At 38.9% G+C, this 22,799-nt stretch overlaps 1 protein-coding gene across 1 annotated transcript in view; it reads right to left on the bottom strand.

Annotated features, from left to right (window-relative positions):
* LINGO2 (leucine rich repeat and Ig domain containing 2) overlaps positions 1–22,799 on the bottom strand; it is a 512,233-nt gene that overhangs the window by 377,401 nt on the left and 112,033 nt on the right. The window contains exon 2 of the mRNA XM_059412274.1: positions 19,586–19,618. The gene's annotated coding sequence lies outside the window, so the exon portion shown is untranslated. The remainder of the gene's footprint in view (positions 1–19,585; positions 19,619–22,799) is intronic.

The following is a 22,799-nucleotide window of genomic DNA, read 5'->3' as shown; positions in this document are numbered from 1 at the left end:
ATGTGTGGTTTGACGTTATGACCCAGAGATCAAGAGTCACATGTTCCGGGGTACCTGTGTGGCTCAGTCATTAGGCGTCTGCCTTCGGCTCAGGTCATGAGCCCAGAGTCCTGGGATCAAGCCCCATGTTGGGCTCCCTGCTCAGCAAGAATCCTGCTTCTCCCTCTCCCACTCCCCTTGCTTGTGTTCCCTCTCTCACTGTCTGTCAAGTAAATAAATAAAATCTTAAAAAAAAAAAAAAAGAGTCACATGTTCCACTGAAGGAGCAAACCAGATGCTCTGATGCTCATTATTACTCATTTTGCTTTATTTTATGGCTAAATATGAAAATAAGTTTATTACTCAAAGAAATATAAAGCAAATAAGGTGTAGGCCCATAAACATTTTAATAAATGCCACCCTATGACTCTAAAATTGCATAACACAATGATTATGAGTTGTCTTTAGAGGTTCTAAAACTTTGGAAATCTAAATGCAGTTTTGCTTTTAAATTCTCTCAAGTCATAAATACCGAAATCTTAAAACGGTAGTGAAATGCCAAAACTTGCACTCAAGACAGACAGGATGCAATGTATTTTTAAAACAATGTTTGATGGGCACCTGGGTGGCTCAGTTGGTTAATTGCCTTCGACTTAGGTCATCATCCCAGAGTCCCGGGATCGAGCCCTGCATTGGTCTCCCTACTCCGTGGGGAGTCTGCTTCTCCCTCTGCCTTTCTCCCCTCTCATGCTCTCACTCTCACATAAATAAATAAATTCTTTTTTTAAAAACCCCAATATTTGTCGAGCCCTATTTCTGCCACTTCAAATATCTGCAACCCCCAGAACATAAGATAGCTCCACACAAATTTTATCTCCTTGTTTGACCAAATAGAAAACAACTCAGGCATTTCCAAGAGTAAGTTTCTTGCAGTGGTTTTTTAAAAAAAATTGTCCTACTATAGATAAATTCCTATTGAAAACTCTTTTAATTTAACTTTATGTCTATCATTTACTAATTCACAATAAATCTGATACCAGATACATTGTCAGCGGCTAAGAGCAGCCAGATAGAAGCTAACAATACCACGTAGAAAATGAAAGGCCAGTTGGAACCCAAGCCCCTTCCTGCTTTGCACTGCTGAATTTGTACTGTCACGGGAGCCATGGGGATGCAGCTGTTCACACTATGATTTAACTCACATCCCAAAGGAAATGTGTTCACTTCTAAATGGTGCCAATGGACTTACCCAGGAAATTCTGAAGCTGCCTTTAACAAAAAGAGAAATTCACTATAACTTTAATGCCGAGGACACTGGTCTTGTCACTATACTGGTCTAACGCACACACATCTATAATTCTACTTGCTTGTCTTGATTCTTACTGCTCCAGGATACATTTCCTGTCTCTGATCCCAAACGTATCTCTGCTCCTTATGCGTATGGGTGTGTGTTGTTTGGAAAAGTTATCCTTTCCAAAGTAACATTTGACCCCTGAAGTAAAGTGCTGAGCATTTTTTTGCATTCTCTACTGAAAGGTATTAGACAGCAGGTGAAACAGACATCTATTTTCACTACCGAGGTAACAAAAGGTTTCCTGAGGAGAGCAAGTGAGGTTGGGTCTGCAGAATTATACATGGAGCCTTTCTCCCTCTACAGATGCATAGAGGTCCCGAGAGATCTCTGTGTGCTTCTCCGGAATTCTGCCCTGCATGCTGATCGGCAGGCTCCACAAGGGTTCTCAGTGAAGAATCGAAACCCCAGGCTAAGAAAGATTCATTTCATGTAGTTTCAGCACGTAAACCTCATGCTGTACTCCTTGGGAAGCGTGGGCTTGCAGAAAGGCATGTGTCCACGTGCGTGAAGAGGAAACAGCTATCCCCAGAGTTTTATTATTTTTTTAAATTTATTTAAAAAAATTTTTTTTCAAAGATTTTATTTCTTTATTTGAGAGAAAGTGAGAGAGCGTGAGAGAGAAGAAGGTCAGAGGGAGAAGCAGCCTCCCCGAATCACCAGAGTTTTAATTGATTGCCACAAGCATGAGTACCGTCATGCCCCACGACTGTGCAAGACAACCTTTACCGGTCAGCTGAATCCGGCCTGGCAGTGAGGGATAAATATGAACTGAGAGATTATGTGATCGAAAACAGGTTTGCAGGAAATGACAACGGTGTTTATAGTATTTAGTTAGATGTTTAATCACTTCTAGAGTCTGTAAAGAGCTATTGATCTGGTGATAGATACGGAATTATCTCTGAAAGCAAGCAATCAATCATAAAGCCCCTCATCCACGCCGTTGTGAAAGTGCCATAACCACCATACATTTGTCCCCAAAGTATTTGTTTCTGGCTGTCATAACTAAGTATGCAACAATGTGGACAGATGACATTCTAGATTCAGAGGTTAAAACAAACCATTGGAGATCACAGCTGTTCTCTAGTTCCAACGAGTTTTCATCTCTCCTTCTTCTCCCTGTCCTTTGAAAGACACAGCCTCCCAATTCTTTAGACTCGGACCCAATTCACATTAGGAACATAGAAGATGTTTAAACATGTATGTACTTGATCTGCACCGCTCACTTAACAGATTTTGTTTTTTGCAGCTAGAGAAACTGTGGGAAAGCTGAATAAATGCCTTAAGGCCATCCAGCTGGTGCGTGGCAGCAAAGACCAGATCCCAGGTTTCCTGGTTCTATCATAAAATTGGTGCTTTTAGCCACTGCACTATGCAGTTGTTTTTTCGTGGAAAATACTTTTAGGCCAGATAAAAACTTCCACAATCACAATAGAATCCTGGAGTTATATGGGAATATAGATATCATATAATCAAAAGTCCAAACACTTGAGTTATCCCTTGAACCACATTCCGAAGGGTTAATCACCCGGCGTCTGCCTGAAGAAAGCCCATGACAGGTGGTCATGACAAGTGGTCACTAGTGCACTGTTAGGTGGTTTTTTTTGAAAGACATACTATGTCTATTTATCAGAAAAAATCCATATTGACAGCAACACCAAAAAACCCTCAATAGTTCCAAAGTTTACTACTTCTGAATTTGACCTACAAATTCACTGTAGTAATAGTAATCATGTATCAAGTATAGTTTGGAAATTATCAAACCAATTTTACAATTGATATAGAAACACAAAGTAACAAGAACAGTTTAGGATCGTGGTGGATTAAATTAAGAAAAAAAAAAAGTATCTAGAATTTCCCTGAACAAATTTGAAGTCACCACCTTTTGGTGGTATGTGAAAAAAAAAATCCCCCCAAATCCGGGCCATATCTGATGTTAGAATTATTTAGAGACCACTTGAATTATTAGAAAGTTCATCCTTGTATTAAGCTGAAATCTTTCTCCTAGCAGCTCTTACTATTAGATACTATTTCTAACCTCTGGAGGAATACTGGATAGGTTTATTTCATTCACTAAGTGATGACATTATGTCCTATAACAAAAAATATGGAAGGGGAGCTAAAAACCTCCAATGCTCTAAGAATTTTGAATGTGCTATACACTAACTTGAAATCAAGTTGTATATAACTCCCTAAATAAAAATATCTGGGCTCCTATGCAATCAATTTCTCTCAATGAATATGGCACTAATTCATTCTGGAACAGAATATATGATTTGGTGTCATCTATTCCAGAAGCAGAGATCTTGGAGAATACTCGGGATTACAGTAGTTGAAACAGATGAAGTGACTTTAAATCTTCTAATGTCTGGCTCTTTCAAGCTTGCCAAGTCAGTTGAGCGTACTTATGCTTCAAGTTTTAAATTAACCATCTGTAAAATGGGAACAACTAGAAAGCAGTCTTCTGTTGTGTAAGCCTCTAGAAGTCCTTCAGCGACAGAAAGAACACAATCAAACAAAAATTATTTTACTTGAGGGACAGCCACTCCTTGGTCTTTTCAAGGAAATAATTTCATTATACAGTGTAGGTTGCAATTAATTTAGAAGTCGAGGAAATATTCAGCATTAGAAACACTGTATATAACACTTATCATCGACATGTTGATTTACTCATATGGCAAATAGTCACACCAAAAGAGAACTTTAAATTTGCTGTGTTTTAAAAGGGAAACATCTCGTGGTGCCTGGGTGGCACAAACAACCAACTCTTGATTTCAGCTCAGGTCACGATCTAACGGTTATGAGATCAAACCCCGAGACTCTGCACTTGGTGTGGCGTCTGCTTGAGATTCTCTCTCTCCCTCTTCCTCTGCCCCTCCCTGCTGCTCTCTCTCTCCCTCTAAAGTAAATAAATAAATAAAATATTTTAAAAAAGTGAGACATCTCTTTGACTGCAAACAATTATATCCATTTAATATAAGCAAGAATTGGGATTCATATAATCATATAGCAACATTTTCACTTTGGATGACTTTTTTTTTTTTTTTTAACTGAGCAAATGAACTGCAGAAATGTAGTAAGCGATACTTCAAACAATAATGAGGTATCATTTTTCTTGCATTATCCAGCATCACTTATAGACAGGTTCAGTGTTAATTATAATTTCATGTTAATGTTTTCAAAAAGACAATGAGTTGGAAGAGTGGGGAACACTCATGGGGCAAGGATGCTACAAATTTTGTGCAAGAGTTTTCATTCACAGTTCCCAGAACCTAGTAAGGAATTGATTCATATGAGTAATATCAATTAAATAAATTAATTAAACACATTAAGAAATTCAAAAAGTCTATTTGCATTCCCTGGACACAAAAGGGTAACTTAATTAAAGGCTTTAAAATTTGTAGGTATTTTTATTAATGTTTTAAAATCTCAACTAATTTCATAAAAATGATGGATTCAAAGTAATATATTTCTCTCCTCATCTAGACTATTAAAACAAACTCTCAAAACCATTTTCCTGTTTTTGCTTGGAAAACAGGGTAGTAGTCACTGAAACAAGAAAAGTTACCAAGCTCTTACTTTGGGCCAGGCACTATTTTAATTGATTTGCATTAATTAACTCATTTAATCCCTGTACCAACCCTATGAGGAAGGTATGATTATCTGTAAAAACTGAGGGTCGTGAAGTTACTTACTTCTTCAGGGTCACAACCAGGAATTGGATTTGAATCTAGAAGACCTGCTCCGGGGTTCACCTTAGCCACTAGGCAATATTTCTTGTCAAGCATAAGGGTGCCTTGTTTGTAGCAGACTCTAACTCATTATTTTTCAACTCATCAGTCATAAATGGAAAGAATGGCTCACCAGGTACTGTGCCCCAAATGCAATGACATTTTTGACGGATTTCAGGATGACAGCCTGTGGCAAGGAAGCTCAGAATTCCAAGGTGCGCTTTGCTGTTCTTACTCTAACGGGGAGAGAGATTCAGGGAGGAGTTGGGCCTGTAACCCCAGGAGCAGGTATGTGGGCCAAACGAAGAAAATGTAACCACTCTGTGCTTCAGTCTCCTCATGTATAGAACAGGGAAGCTGAGGATGAAGGTGGTGGCGGTACCCAGGCTATACAGGGCTGATGTGAAGACTATGCATCTCATAGTCTTTACTCTTCATTGTACTAGCTACTACTGCATCACAGTAAATGCTCAGGAGGTCTTAGCTACTATTGTCTATTACTACAGCTCAGCTTCTTTGCCGACCCTCTTCTTAGAACGTGACCGAGTGAGGTGAGGACATCTTTTTATTCATTCGAGAAAGGGGTTATTTGGGCTAATTTGCCTGTCTTGTAAAGGTTGAATCCAGTCCAATTGCTGCAAAAGGGGAATCTGTGTGAGGGTGTTCATTCTCATTAGCTGTTGTCAAGGCTTGCTAATTTCAGATTGTTCAGAGAACCAGGGAGAGTGAGGAGAATCACAGAATGCAAATTTTCATGTGCTAGATGCCCTTGAAAGTCCACAATTCTGTTGCCTATTTCCTCTACCTAACCCCAAACTCTGCTTCCAAAAGCATCGACTGCAAGGAGAACACATCCTACATGGCTCCTAGTTGAGGAGGGCAAGTGAGCAAACGGCTCTCCGCCGTGCAATGTCAAGGAGAACTGGGGAGCAAGATCCCCAGATGCCAGGGTTCTGACAGCCCATCACAGCTGCCTCATTCTTTCACCTCAACCCCCACAGGACATGCACAGCAAATAGACTTGGGGGATAAATTGTCCAGAGGATACTGTATTCCCTCCAAGGGATGCCTTTTTCCACAGGAGTAAAATTTCTGGATCGAATTAACATCAACCTTCTTAACTGCAAAATGCAAACAAGTAAAAAGAAAACATTAATCCCAGAGTAAACTCTACCTCTCAGATAGGTACACACCTGCCCTACCCCAGCTCTGCAATTACAAAAAATCTATGGAATAATCTCTGTTCTAACTATATTCCCTGTATAATCAGAAATATATTTTTTAGCATGATGCCTTTTTCATCCTAGTCACTAGCATTTAGATGATAGGAGGCAAACAGATTTATGAGCATGACACAAAATTAACACTTAAAAGGCCAAAGAATGAGCAGTTGCTTTTTTCCTCAAAAAGAATCCAGAGAGGAAAATGGCCCAATGCATACACAGCGCGTATAGTTATAAAATGGAGACGCTGAGACACTGAGACTTTCCAGCACAATCTGACAGAGTAATGCCCAACACTTTCACTTTGCCTACCTGCTTGACTTTGCAGGCACACCTTCCTCTCAGAACCAGTGCTCTGTATGGTGCTGACCTTCCAAAACTAGTCCATAAGCCCTGGTTCTCTCTAGGCACTGAGGCAGTGAGATGCAGGGCGAGTGTCTGATTGTAGAGGCCTAGGTCTAGGCCTGCTTCTATAGTTTCCTACTCATGTGAATTGAGGTTAATTATTTAATCTCTCTGAACTTAAATAAGATCATCTATCAAGCATATACACTAAAACTTTTCTCGTAGGATTCTAGAAGATCAGAGATTCTAGTTGTAACCTATGATATGTTACCATATCATATGCACGTATAAAATGGTGGTCATTACTGTAAACACTGAATAGTGCACACAACTTATTACTTGAACTGTACCTAGCTTCTTAGTAGAACAATGGGCTTTTGTTGCTTTGTTTTTGTTTTAATGGGAAAAATTAAATTACAGAGCTCACTTTCAGGTGTTAGAGCATAATTCCTTTAACCTAAGATAGAAAGAATCTATCTTTTATTACAGCCCTAGACATTGGTTTCAGTAGAGGTAGTTGGGGTAAAGGGGACTGGGTTGTACACCAAAGAATGGGTAATTCCAGCAAAGTAGAGTCCTCCCGCAAGGCTGACTGCCCAACTTCCCCAGTATTCTAGGATATTTTATTTACTTATTTCCAAGTAAAACTGTTCCAGAACTCTTTTCTACATGACCTTCCATAAGATTCTTGAGGACAGGGGCGCCTGGGTGGCTCAGTGGTTTAAAGCCTCTGCCTTCGGCTCAGGTCATGATCCCAGGGTCCTGAGATCCAGCCCTGCATCAGGCTCTCTGCTCAGTAGGGAGCCTGCTTCTTCCTCTATTTCTCTCTGCCTGCCTCTCTGCCTACTTGTGATTTCTGTCTGTCAAATAAATAAATAAAATCTTAAAAAAACAAAACAAAACAAAACTCTGAGGGCAATTCTCTTCCATATTCTGGATTCCCTCACACAATCTCACCCATGGACACCATTTTCATGCTGCCGTGCTGTGTCTTTGACACAGGCCACAACCTCACTTCTTTCATTCCTAAGTATGATCTCTAAACACAAGTCAGAATATATAGGGGTAAGCTCGGCAGGGGGAAGGATACAGAATAGCACAAAACCAACTATATTTAAATATGAGACGTTGTACTTTAAACTTCTCCTGTGGGCAATGTGCTGTGATAGTTTTTAACTTGTCCTATCCTATCCTATGCCATTCTATTCTACTCTGTTTTAAAAATGCTGGAGCCACTACCAACCTAATGGGTCATGACTCAGGGTTAATTACACCATCCAAGATCCCTTATATCTATTCAATCTAGAATGGTCAGGTCACATCTATAGGGCCTTGATTTTCAAACCAAAATAGCTATTTGCCTGTAAAAAGTCAGATTATGCCATTCCTAGACTGTGAAACTAGATGGTCATTTAATTACTTAATAGATTTTTTTCTTCCTGTTATAGATATTATTTCATTTATTTTTATAGCAATGTTATGAGTTAGGTAGACAGATATTTATCATTCTGTATCTTTTAAAGATGAAGAAACTGAATCATAGACAAATTGAGTGATTTTTTTTTTTAAGGTCACTCAGATAGTGACAGCTTGTTTTAGAAGCCAGACTCATTTCCATCTCTTTTCTACCTGCTTATCAAAGAGTAGTACCATATCACCTAAATCTGAATGTCCTGGATGAATAGTAATTACTAAAAAGGTGCAGATCCCTGGCTCCACTCAGATCTCATAGACTCAGAATCTCTAGAGTTGGACATGGGAATATGCAACTTTAGAAAGGCCCCACAGATGGCTGGTATACACCAAAGGAAAAGGATCATTCCACTGAGACAGGGGTAGAGGGAGGAGGGAGATGGGGGAAGGGAGGGGGTGTTGAAAGGCAGAGAGAGGGAAAGGGGATGGGAGAGGCGGAAGGGAAGGGCAAGGAAGGGAAACAAAGGGAAGAGGAGGGAAGGGGAGAGGAATGTAAGAGAGAAATGTTAATACCATAATTCCTGGAGGCTTGAGTGAGGGTTTCACTGTTTTGTTTCAAAAGGATTTGAGAGAATATAGAAGTCATATGCAAAGGAACATTGTACAATTATAGGTAAAGCAAGAACAAAGATTGAGTAACAGAAGAGCTAAGCTGGCAGGAAAAGTCACTCAGCTTTGCATGGGACTCTAATTCTTCTAGCAACGAAAATAAATTAAAACAGTGTTTTGAAAACTTTTAAAATCTGACAGTATTAATTTGGTTCTAATTCTCCCAGCATCGGAGCAAAAGAGATGTCTGTTGCATTTTTATTTTCTAAGTCAGAACTCAAGGGAACTGCTTATACATACAAAGTGTAGAGAATGTCTACAAGTTCGGAAACCACTTTCATATCTCTTCCCCAACCCAGCATGATCCTATAACTGTAGTAACAACAGCAATTAAATATCTACTACCCATCAAGCATGATAAAGAGGTCTTCCTATTTAATATTCATGAACTCTTTTTTTTTTTTTAAGATTTTATTTATTTATTTGACAGAGAGAGATCACAAGTAGGCAGAGAGGCAGGCAGAGAGAGAGGAGGAAGCAGGCTCCCTGCTGAGCAGAGAGCCCGATGTGGGACTCGATCCCAGGACCCTGAGATCATGACCTAAGCCGAAGGCAGCGGCTTAACCCACTGAGCCACCCAGGCACCCCGAATATTCATGAACTCTTAAGCTGCCTCCCCATCTTATGGGCAAGAAAATTCAAGGCTGGTGATCTTGTCCAAAGATTGAATACACAGCAAATGGCAAACTGGGCTTCAAAACCAGATCGTTCATCTCCAGAGCCTACACCCAGCTGACTCTCAAGTAAGTGAGTAATGAAATAACCATGACCTACAACAACAGTCCTACTGGGAAGGAGAACTAAAGCAAGGATGAGAAAATGGAGAGGAGGAATAGTCCGTGAGAAAACCAGAAACCGGGATGAATCGGCAGCTGTTTACCAGATAACGGACAACCCCTCTGCTGGGATGTAATTCCCTCTGAACCAATCCAGGCCGTATCTTATCTTTGGCTCCCGGTAACAAGCCTTCAGGGAATAGTCATGCTAACTGACAGAGGTTTGGATTTCTTTAAAAATATGAAAAAACTCAGTACCACCAGTTATAAAAGGGACTTTGTCATTATTAGAACTTTGATAGGTTCACAAATGAATCATCCCCACCAATCAATCCATTCGCTCGCATTAACTAGCTAGACAAACGAGTTGGACATCTTCACCTGAAAGAAAATCCTTTATTTTAGACAAACTGTACATTAAAAAAAAAAAAAAAAACCCTACTACTGTCTTCATGATAAATTTCTGAGACTTCTGTTCTATGTTCATTAGGTGTCTTTGAGGTTGACAGTTATGTTTGTGTGGATTTGAGCAGACTGACACATTTAAATTCTTGTTGTGTGATAATTAGCATGTTATGTAACTATATGAGGCCTTTTTTTTTTTTTTTTTTTTTAATATGGATTGAAGGCTAGGGAGTTTCATACCCTTGTAAACTCAGCCTCCTTTCTCACAAATAAATTGGACTCCTGCATTTGTCTCACAAGCCTAAGACCTGAAAGATCTTATGCTACGCTGTTTGAGATTTTTGGTGTAAACCAGTAAGCCCTTCTGCAGCTATTAATACCTTATATATAAAAGCAATCTTATCTACAATGTTTTGTGCTATATACAATAGTATTTTTGTTAACTTTGAGTTATTCACATTAGACAAATACTTGCAATAATATATTCTCTGTGAAGCGCTTAGCACACAATACTTAGCACTTGGTAAGGCTAGAAATGGTTCTCCCCCTTCCTCCTTTCCAAACCTAGACCCTTCTCTATTGCGTCACCTCGGTCTGTCTCTCTGCTCTGTGCTTCTCTTCCAGCCCATTTTCATACTGTCTTCCCCACATTGCCTTTATCTCCAAAGAGAAGACGGCTGCCTTTTTGGCAAAGAAAGCTCAAAAGAGAAAATAATCTTTGTAATTATATTTGATAGGTACAAAAATGTGAAGCATTTTCTGTATTTGCTCTTTAGATAAAAATGGCTATGATCCCTGGTAGTCACATGAGTCACCAGACGAAAAAACACCCGATTCATTTCTATCTTAAAATGGTGGTGATTCTAAGCTCCGTGAGAGATCGGAATACAAAGTGAGCTGTAAAATGCGGACTCCCTCTGAAGATGACTCCTTGAGATGCTTTACATGATTAGATGTTAGGATCTATTCTGTGAAAGCGAAGGATGGTCTTCTGTAAGTGTCCGACTAGAAATAATTCTTCATTGTCTTTTGTGAGAGTCTGGTTTTGTCTCAGATGCTCTCTCTGTGTTCCAAGTACCATCCGAGGCTGCTTGCTTGCTTTTTTCTGTGTTGTTTTCAGTAAGATGAGCACCACAGTCAGAATGGCACCATGCGGCTGAAGCTGACACCAAGCACTTTTGGTGGTCCTCAGAAAACAGCCTCACTTTGTTCTGTGTTTAATGCCTAGGATGTAGACTCTGCCAGGGCACCTGCCATTTTATACAACTCTCTAATCTTCCTCTTTATTAGCTGTCTGGCAACATTATCACACTGGCTGCTCGGTTTAAATCTCGTTCACTCTTGTAATATAAAAAGACAAGAGAATGTCCCTGAAGATAGAAACTTAGTCTCTTGTACTGTAGACAGTTTTTTTTTTTTCAATGTAATTTTCCTTGAAACAAAAATTCTTTTATACTTTCACAGGAAAAGAGAGTATGTCTTTGCCTTCTAAGTAAATATTTTGCATTACAATTGTCCAGATGTGCAAGATGCCTACTGAAGCTTTCTCTGGTTAATGACTAATCCTTTAGATCAGTTGTTTAAAAAAGCTCACGCTACAGTATATATTCTCATTCATTTACTTATTTATTTTATTCATTCAGACAACATTGATTCCTGCTGTGAATCACACAAGATGCTAGGTACCATGAATACCAAAAAGAATAGTGTGCTTTTGAGAAAACAAGTAGGGAAGATAAACTCATAAAGACATCAGTGAAAACACAACACAGTAGATGTTATGATAGAAGTAATAGCCAAATGTCCCGGAAATACAGGGATTTCTGTTTAGGCATGAATAGGGGAGTATAAGAAGATAGCACAGAGGAGGAAGAGATATTTGAATCCACTGTCAGTGTGTTCCAGAGAGGAATTAAGACAGAAGGACATTCGTAGGAGAGAAGACATGAAGAGTTTAGTTTGGCTAGAACAAAAGGGAGTTTGGTAGGGAAGACCAGGACCAGAACATGGATATGTCACTTGGATCAGCATGTGAAAAGTTAACTGGAACTAATTAACTGCAATTAATCGCCCAGGTATCGGGTGGCCAACTGAAATATGGCTAAAAGCTAAGAGCTGCATCTGGGCTGCAGAGGCAGTCCCTGTAATACACAAACAGTCATTACCAGAAAGCAAATCTACAACACCCTGTGACAGAAGATCCTGGGGCCATACTTTTGTCCTAAAAAGGAGCTCCAAAAGACCTGGGTAAAAGGTGATCACAGAGGTAGGAGGTGGGGAGCAAAAGGGGAGTTGTCAGGGCTTAGGAGAAAGCCAAGCTGGGGAACGGAGAGAGTAAAAGGAGGCCAGAGGAAGCTTCTCCAGCTACTGGGGGGTTTAGAGTAAAGAAAGATTAAGAACAAGGGCGAGGGGGTATAAAGCTCCACCTGCCATGAGTCTTTTTTGCTTTTCCCCCTCCTCTTCTTTCTATAGGAGCTATACCCGGTTTGAGGCTAGTCCGGAGACCTAGGAGGCAGGGAGAGAGGAGGAAAAGGAAAGGTGTCCCCAGGCGGAGGTCTGTGTGCCTGGGAAAGCACGTGGTCCATCGTACAATGCAAGTCCTGAACCAGACTTTTCCCACTAGAGCTGTGCTGCTTTCAGATGAGGTGCTGGAACTTTGCCCCTTACTGTTTATGGGGTCTCTGATCTTTTCACAATGTTAAATCTGGGGTCAAATTTGGCTCCAGTTGTTGTAATTCTTTACATTTTTCTTACTGCTTAAAGCAGTGAAAACCTGTTGTTTTCTCTTGTAGTCTCTGCAGCTACCCTACCCACTACAGCCTGCTTCCCCTGTGGTCTTTGCATTTCTGGAGTAGAAGCCAGGCATAGCATCATTCAGTTTATTAGGAAAAAGAACCTGAAACATAAACTGGTTGACCTCTCAGTGCTAGTGTTCCCTCCGTATTTAACCCCTGTTATATGATGGTCAGGCTATGTTTGAAAAACTACCGTAGGGGCACCAGGATAGCTCAGTTGGTTGAGCAGCAGACTCTTGGTTTTTGACCCAGGTCACAATCTCAGGGTTGTAAGATGAAGCCATGAGCCAGGGTCTGTGCTCAGTGGGGAGTCTGCTGAAGATTTTCTCTCTCCTTCTCCCTCTGCCCCTCCTCCAACTTGTTCTCTCTCACTTTTCCAAATAAATAAACAGATCTTAAAAAAAGAAAAGACTGCTATGGAGGAACTCACAAACTAACTGTGCTCCAGGACAGCCATGTTTTACAATAATGTTCCTCCTTCTTACATTGAGCTGGATATGTTTCTTTGAGTCTTCTGGTTTCTTATATTATCACTTGGAACCATAGGCTTGATCATATCTCTCTTCCCACATCGAATTTCTTTTGATATTTGAAAACAGCAAACACGTTTCTCAGCCTCTTCAGAGGGAAATAATATGAATACTGGAGGACTCACTCATCAGATATTAAACTGGGATCATTCACCTGAATTAACTTCTTTATGAGAAGAATTAAAATGAAGCCCAGTATTTAAGCAAACAAATCAGAAAAAAAAAAAAAAAACCAACAATAAAAGAGGAAATGAGGGGCGCCTGGGTGGCTCAGTCGTTAAGCGTCTGCCTTGGGTTCAGGTCATGATCCTGGGATTGAGCCCTGCATTGGGCTCCCTGCTTGGTGGGAAGCCTGCTTCTCCCTCTCCTACTCCCCCTGCTTGTGTTCCCTCTCTCGCTCTCTCTCTTTGTCAAATAAATAGTAAAATCTTAAAAAAAAAAAAAAAAAGAGGAGGAAATGATTTCCCCAAGTAAGTGGCAAGGCCAGGATTTATTTATTTATTTTTTTTTTAAAAGATTTTATTTATTTATTTGACAGAGAGAAATCACAAGTAGATGGAGAGGCAGGCAGAGAGAGAGAGAGAGGGAAGCAGGCTCTCTGCTGAGCAGAGAGCCCGATGCGGGACTCGATCCCAGGACCCTGAGATCATGACCTGAGCCGAAGGCAGGGGCTTAACCCACTGAGCCACCCAGGCGCCCCAAGGCCAGGATTTAAAGCTAGAATAAATTACAAATTATGTTTAAAAATACATTTGGAGGGGAGAGGGGGGTTGGGAGAAGGGGGGTGGGGTTATGGACATTGGAGAGGGTATGTGTTATGGTGAGTGCTGTGAAGTGTGTAAACCTGGCGATTCACAGACCTGTACCACTGGGGATAAAAATATATTATATGTTTATAAAATAATATATATTTAGAGGCACCTGGGTGGCTCAATTGGTTAAGTGTCTGCCTTCAGCTCAGGTCGTGACCCCAGCGTCCTGGGGGACCCCAGGTCCTGAGCTCCCTGCTCAGTGGAGAACCTGCTTTCCCTCCTGCTCTCCCTCTGTCCCTCCCTCTGCTCATGCTCTCTCTCTCTCCCTTTCTCAAGTAGATGGATGGATAGATAGATAGACTCTTTAAAAATACACTTAAATTTACCTTTTAGTTTTATCAAGGTAATATAGCTTCATAGTTTACAAAACCACATAATGCTATACTATAATAACATACTAATAATAATCACCTGCCTTATCACTTCCTTCAATTAGAAGTGAGTCCATTGCTGCGTTCACTATGCATGCTGTCTCTGCCTAACAGCACTATTTCACTCATCCCCACCTTTACTGCTGAGCACGTGCACATACGTACATGTACTGTGCATGTATTATGCAGTCACACACAGAATCTATATAGCTAGGACAAAATCTGCCAACATTCCTATACGCTTAGCATTTCTGCAGTCTGCTAATTCTGAATGAACGTCTTTTTGAGTAATTGGGCTTATTTATGTGGTATGTTAAGTTACTTGGAAAGCACTGTCAAGCCAGTAATGATAAGCCTTAGTTGCCTTAGCTTAATTTCTCTCATCAAAAGCCTGGAGTATATGCCAAGATAAAATCAGAAAAGTACAAGGGACAGAGGGAAGGTTTTAGGCAGAAAGACTAGGTGAAACTACAGTACAAAATGTTGGGGGGAAAAGCAGAGTGAGAGATGCGAAACAAAAACTGCAAGAACACGTGCTAAGGGGAATTCAATGGTTTGACAGGTGATAAGATTCGGATCACTGCATTGTGAAAGCACGGATCAAGGAAGGGAATTATGAAAATGGTTGCTGTGATTGATAAATCTGATCACCCTAAGTCATCTTTGAAAGAGCCGAATGAACACTGGAATTTTTCTTTAATTAATAACCATCATCGAATCTGTGTTTCTTTGAATGACACTCACACAGAATTGGGGCAAAATAGGTAATTTACAGCCTTCTGCACTTGTGGGGTTCAAATCTAAACACAAAGCTCCCAAGGTGAAAATATTAAACATCCCTGACAGGGAAATAAGAGCTACATCCCATTTTCAAATACACAGGAAGGACAAAAGGAAATTAGATTCAGAATCTGTAATAAAAAGGAAATTAGTTTTTTTTTTTTTTACTTGTAGCCTTTCATAGGTATTAAAAAAAAAATTGAGTCCATTCTTAATACTTAGCTTCCGGACCCTCCTTGCTATTTGCTAAGGAGATAAACATACATTCATATTTTCAGTTGGTCCTCTCTTTCCTCTCTAGTACTTCTGATGGTTTAGGTTGCAAATCATTAAACCCAAGTTATCCCAGCTAAATGAAATGTTTAAATGATACTTTTTGATCGCCCCCCATTCATATTCTAATATACACACACACACACACACACACATATATACACACACACACACAAGTATGTACACATACATTCTAATACATATATATGTATACACACACACACACACACACACACTGGCAATGAGATGATTTTGATCTATTTATTATTTCTCCATTCCTGTAGCAGAGTTGGCAAAAACAGAACAAAAGGAAATTCACCCCAAACCCAACAATATTGTTTGTTCTCTGGTCCCCTTCAAGGAGTATGATTCCCACCCACCCCACCCCCGCCCCTGGTCTTCTACAAATGTCAGTGGAATTCAGTGAGCTGGAAGACAGGTAGGGGTTCAGTGTTCTTGACAAGGTTTAGAATAAAAATAAACTGCATGATATTTATTTAGGACCTTACAAATATGGTAAAAATACAAAGAAATAGTAGCCATAAGCTCTACCCTTATGGAATTCATGATATAGTCAGAGAAGTAAGATGATTTGAGAAGTGCCTAACAGTAGAAGAGATAACAGTTTTAGTCAACAGGATGGTATCATATGCAGTGTTTCAGCAATAGATTCCACCCCAAACAGAAGACCTTTCTATCTTCTTTATTAAGAAGTCTGGGATGATAACGAAGGAATTAAGTGATGTGATTATAGTCTCTATTTTGTCACTAGTGAGCTAAAGGACTTAAAACAGTTGCTTAACCTTTGTGGGCCTGAATTTCATTATCTGAAGAAAAAAAAAGACTAAAAGGAATAACAGTTCAAGTATTTTTAGACCTAAAAATCTATAACTGTGACTCCTTTTCACAACTGTGACATGTGTATACCTATTGGGGCTGAATCAAGCCATCAAAAAGGCCTACATACCGGGTATATAAGTGACAATGTCCTTGGGATATTTTAGGGATAGACTGGATGTCACAGTAGATTCAAAAATGGGGCACTTCAATCAAATATATAAGTATTTCCTGGAGATGATTCTGAAAATCATCAATAATTTTTTTTCTATTTATTTCTCCTTAACGACTCTCCATCCACAAGATTGGAGGTCATTAAGTTTTACCATTTATCTGTGGAATCCAGTGTAGGGAGCATAATTTCATTTCAGCCAGTAATGTTTCAAACCCTATCATATGAGAACCGTTGTACAGAGCTACACTCTCCCTTCATCCAAGTGTATTATGTATAAATTTGGTTTTGAATCTTGCTAGCTCAGAGGCCAGATTAAGAATTTTTAGTAGGGGCTCCTGGGTGGCTCAGTGGGTTAAAACCTCTGCCTTCGGCTTGGGTCATGATCCCAGGGTCCTGGGATCTAGCCCTGCAGTGAGCCCCGCATCAAGCCCGCAGTGAGCCCCGTACTGGGCTCTCTGCTCAGCAGGGAGCCTGCTTCCCTTCCTCTCTCTCTGCCTACTTGTGATTTCTGTCAAATAAATAAATAAAATATTTAAAAAAATTAGTACTACCCTGCATTGCTTGGGGCAATTTCTATGAGACTAAATTGGAAATGTCATTTTCTCCAATGGTTCAGAAAGGGGTCTTTCCCTAAAGAAAGTCTAAGTTTAACATGTTTACATGCTTGCCAGAACATGTGTCAGAATGAATTCAGGAGCTTGTCTGTGAAGTTGGCAAATTTCTCCCCCTTATGGCATCAGTCCAGTGGACTCTGGAGTCTGTTGCCTCTCCCAGGGAGTCGGAACAAGGTGGGATCTTTTCTCTCAGATCTCTTGCTTTGGGGCTCACCAGGAGCTCCAGAACCAAGAGGCTGCTGTTAGTTGAAGCCTGTATACTAGTGACCTGGTGTGAGGTCACTGGCTCTCTAATTGAGGGAAGGCTGACCTTCCTCATCTACCTTGATACATACGGACAATACATACAGACAACACTACGGAGCTCTCCAGGAGGAGGGGGCTCTAGTTTCATCCCTTCTATTGCTCTTCCACTGTGACTTTAGATTTCCTAACACTTCTACTACTGTGGAAGAAGGATTTCCAACTTTTCCTCAGTATTTTCTCTTTCCCACCAATGTGCAGCCTCTCTTCTATCCGTCAGTCCTCACAGCATCATGAATGAAGGGACTCTGCACACAAAGGCACAGACAACACTCGTTTCTGGATGAGTAAGATTTAAAAGTCGGCACCAAACCTCTTCTTAGAAGCATTGACTCCTTTCTTGCTACTATAATTTCTCTTCTCCCCACAGCAACCACTTCATATTACTTATTTCCCTCACTTTGGTGACATTTATCAAAATCTTATATTTGGGAAAAAAGTAGATGCAGTTGGTTACAAGATGTCACCGTTTGATGGGCAATCCCAGGTTACCCATATTTTCACATGGAACAAAGTTGACCATAGAATGAATAGATCTCTGATGGTGAAACATGAAAGATCAAGTCCATGAAAGAAGTTTAATCCACAGAAGTAAATATGCTGCCTGTCTCTATAATAACATTTTACGATAATAGTCACGAAACAAAGTAATAATGGCGACTATCGTTTACTGCATTCTTACAATATGCCAATGTGATTTGTAAATACATCATCTCATTTATTCCCCAACAACTTTATGAGGTAAGCAATCCTTTTTTCTCTTATTTTGCAACTAGGGAAATCAAGTATTAGACTGGCTAATAAGTTCACCCAAAACACAAATAGTAGATGAGTAAACAGGATTCAGACCCAGGCAATCTGATTCTAGAGCCCAATTTCTCAACCATTATTCACTGTCTCCCAGTAAGTATTATAATTAAACAGATTGATGGCAGAGATAATTTAGACTATTTTAATTTAGGCTAGTTAAATTAAATTAGATCAGCAGACAGACACTAGAGTCCCTTCCCAATTATCACAGTTAAGTTTATGAAAGCACCCCTGATAGAGGAATTTTCTATTGAGGACCTCAGGACCTTATTTTTTTTAAAAATGTGTTATGGGAAATCAAAGATAGTAAAGGAATAATTGAGAAGGTCTTTTTAAAGTAAGTATTCTGAAAATTTAAAAAAAATTTACAAAGTAAAATAAGTATACTAATTGTTCATTAAAATGAAACAATAAAATAGCCCTCCAAGTTAAAACAATATTTACCCATCTTATTATAAGGATTATTCTACTATCAAATTTCCATTCACTAACAGTTGCTCAGCAGAAAATTTTCAGTCTCTGCTTCTCCTGAAGTCTGCTTCAATCTACCACTGCTGTTTTACGAAGAGCCATTCATGTGCATCTGGACTGCTTTGTTCATTTTTGAATTTCTAGTGTAACACACCTGTTCTTGGTCAGAGAGTCTTTAGATCACTGACAAGGTAAAAGAACTATTACACTAGATTTTGAGGAAGGATAGCTGGTATTTTGGACTACTGCATATAGATACACTTCTAAACTATACGATGATCACCTACATATACTAATGTATATCACAAAACTGAAGGACATTACACAATGCATCACTATGTAAAGAGAAGACTTCCTTATTACCACACTATTGATTTTGTTTTTGCCCCAGTTATTTGGGGGCTGAGCAATAGTATGGAAAGACTGCTCCTATATCAAATATAGCAAGCCAAATTGAAGATCTATGATAAGAGGTGAAGGTTTATTGCCAGAAACAGTGACAAGGGTTGGAAGCTGTGAAATTGAGAAAATGGTGAAGGTGAACCGAAGTATAGCTATTGAAAAATCGGATGGCAGGACTTCTGCACAATATGTAAGTAATAAGTATTCAGTGAAAAAAATGGAATGGTAATATAATGATAAAGGATTCTTGGTAAATGGATAAATAGATGGATGAGGTAGAAAAATATTGAATATTTCCAACTTTATAATTTTAACAAAGATTTAATCAGGGATAATATTTGATTGCTATATTGTATTCTGTTACAATCTTTGTTGTACTTTTCCATCTATAAGTACAAAAAATAAAGACATAATGTCCTCTAATCACTATCTGTGAGATGCTAAGGACTTATTTTGCTCTGCTTCTTTTATACTGTTTCATATTAACGAGACATCTTAAAACATCATGAAAAGTACCAACCTTGAAAGCTGCATTTTGTTTTTCTCATCTCACCTAAAAAAATAAAAAGACAAGAAAAATAAAAGGAAATTTAAGTGAAAGCCAATTAAGGCAACACGACAGTAAAAAGAACATTAAAAAAAAACAAATTTTACCCATTTTTCCTTGACAAAGGCGACACATTTAACTGTAAAGAGAGAAATACTCTGATAAAACTTTTTCTCCCCCAAATACTTTCTTTTTTAAAATGTTTTGTGCTTTTTGTACTTCATGATAGTTAGCTTTTTAAAATTTGGGGAGGCAAAGCAATTATCAATGACAATGAGAAAAAGTACAGAGGGGATGTTTAATAAAAATGATAAAACTAAATTGCATATAAGAAGAAAACATATAGGCAGCAATTAATCAACCCATGGAAATGTGCCATCATGATAAGAGTTTTTGATAAATTCAGACAAGGGTATTTTAAGAGGCTATTATAATTTACTCTCAGGTTTCTGTATTTCTCTTCTTGAATGCTGATTAGAACATAGGCTTTTGCTTCTTTTCCCTCTTTGCTTCCCCAATAATCTGTTCTCCCTTATGGACCAAGTGATTATTGTGTTGTTTATAATAACTGTTCTACATTCCTTATGGAAATTGTAATTATGATGCTGAATATTCAAACTGCAAGCCACTTTTCTCAGGGAAATTGTAATTATGATAATGCAGTATTTACCCAACCAATGTTTTCTAGTCATTGTTCTCTTTGAGGAATGAGGAGGTGAGAGAAAAAGCACTGAAATAAAACATCCTGTTGGGATCTCAGATACGTATTCTGGAAAAGCATAATAATAATCATAACAATAGGTGATAATTGCTATAGGGCAGGTGTGGTATAATCAGGCTGACATATATGGGACATACAAGCATATTACATGCAGGCGTATGTGAATTACATACATTTCTCAATTAACTTTCATACCAAGCTCATGAGGCAAGTCATATTACTATTCCAATTTTATAAGGCTCAGGTATATTGAGCAATTTACCTAACATCACACAGCTAGTAAATAGTAGAGTAAGGTTTAAACCCATATCTATAAGACTTGTAAGTCTTTGTATGTCGAAAGCCTCTGTTTCATTCCCTGGTGTCAGTGCACATTGGTAAACTGATTCACCGACAGTCTCCTTTTTCCAAAACCAGCATTTCTCAATTTCTGTGAAGTATAGTTGGCTTCTTGGCAGACAGATACTGATTATAACCCTTACTCCTAAAAAGTAGAATTTCTACCTTACCCCAAGAATGGAATAATCCTCTGTGCAGAGTGAAATTCAATGCCATCTTTTTGAAGGGCAATTTGACATTATTCATTAAAATTAAAATTTTTTCATGCCCTCTGACCCAGCGGTTATATTTCTAGAATTTATGCTAGAAGTATACAAGTAGTCATCACAGCGTTGCTTTAAATAATGAAAACAGGGGCGCCTGGGTGGCTCAGTTGGTTAAGCTATTACCTTTGGCTCAGGTCATGATCCTAGAATCCTGGAATCGAGTCCCACATCGGGCTCCCTGCTCCTCGGGGAATCTGCTTCTCCCTCTGGCCCTCCCCCCTCTTGTGCTCTCTCTCAGTCTTTCTCAGATAAATAAAATCTTTAAAAATAAATAAATAGATAGATAAACAAATAAATAAGTAATGAAAGCCTATAGAAGAAGCCCGAATGTCCACTCTGTGATTCAATAGGATATTAAAGTTATTAAAAAGCAGGGTTACACAGTATGTGTCCTGGAAAAACACCCATAAAACACTGTTAAGTTAAAACAGCAAGTTGTGAAATAGTATATATGATTTTACCATTGTTAAATGCATATATTTATTTGTGTATATATAATATCTGATTTTACATAGAAGAAAATCTAGGAGAATAGATACCAAATACTTAAAGTAGTTGTCTTTTAGTAATAAGTTGAAGAGGGAACTTCTTCCCTACCATGATTAATGAATTCTCAGTGCTTGAAATGTTTATAGCGAACATGCATTTTTTTGATAAGCAGAAAACAAATTTTTAAAAATATAAAAAGACAGAATTAAGGACACCCCCAAATAAACACAGAATTATATTTATTTCAAAAAGAAGACCAACAAAACAAAGTAAAATCCAACGTCAATCACTGAAAAATCTCAGTAAGTGAGCCCTAGGGAGGATGAGAACTGGGTCTCTCCTGACTCATCTGCCTGCCGTACTTCTACTTTGCCAGATCTCTGCAACCAGAGCCCCAAGCAAGGATGGAGACTCACTAGAAATCAGTAGTGACTGTTTAGGATTTTTTCAATATTAATAAGCAATGACCAAGCACATACCACATACAAGTACTTTACAGACGTGTTTTTAAATCTCATAATTGCAAGGCAGGTATTTTTACTTTTAGTTTTATAAATGAGGAAAATCATGATCACTGAAATTATTTATTTATCCAAATATTCTAAGTTGGCCTAAGTTCTCTCTCTCTTTCTTTTTTTAACTTGGGAAACTGACCAGCCTTGATCAAAGAAGAAACTAAGGTTAAAAAGAAGCTCAGAAACTAAATCAAAACGGGGAATAGAAGGCAAGAACAAAAATATATAGTGATTTTTTTTTTTTTTTTTTTTTTTTAGCATACTACATTCTAGTCACTGACTTACCACCTTATGGAGCTTGAAGATTTCCAAGATCTGTTCTTAATTCTTTTCTAAGCTTTAATCTATGTCTGATACCCTGCCCAAGGGGTTCCTGTCCCCCTTCACATTCCTTTTTTAAGCCTTGGAATATACACTCTTGTTCTTTTAGTGGAACCCATTTATTTCATAAAGTCCACACAATGTGTATTTCTGTTCTCCGACATGTGGAAAGGTTGATGAGGTGTCCAACCTGCTAACAACAGGGGTCAATGCCAAGCCTCAATTTCAGCATTAGGCCTCAGGGAGAGCAACCATGCACTTGATGGAAATCTGATTATGACCCTGAACCTCTTCTACCTAAGATAGAGCAATGATTCATTTTTATGAAAACCGAAGCAAATTCCCAATATAGGTTTGCTTATTTGTCTGTAGGGCCTTGTTCAGCACCATGATCTGAGTGTTTGATACATAAGTACACGATACTGCATAATATTACCTCAGACCAGTAGAAATTCTTTGGACTTCAGCAGTGAACACATAATTAGGCAATCTATTCATCTTAAACATACTGCATGAACCAGAAGCCGCTGGCCTGA

Source organism: Mustela nigripes, chromosome 9 (genome assembly GCF_022355385.1).
Source record: "Mustela nigripes isolate SB6536 chromosome 9, MUSNIG.SB6536, whole genome shotgun sequence".
NCBI classification, from domain to species: Eukaryota; Metazoa; Chordata; class Mammalia; order Carnivora; family Mustelidae; genus Mustela; species Mustela nigripes.
This window is presented reverse-complemented; position numbering and strand designations above follow the sequence as displayed.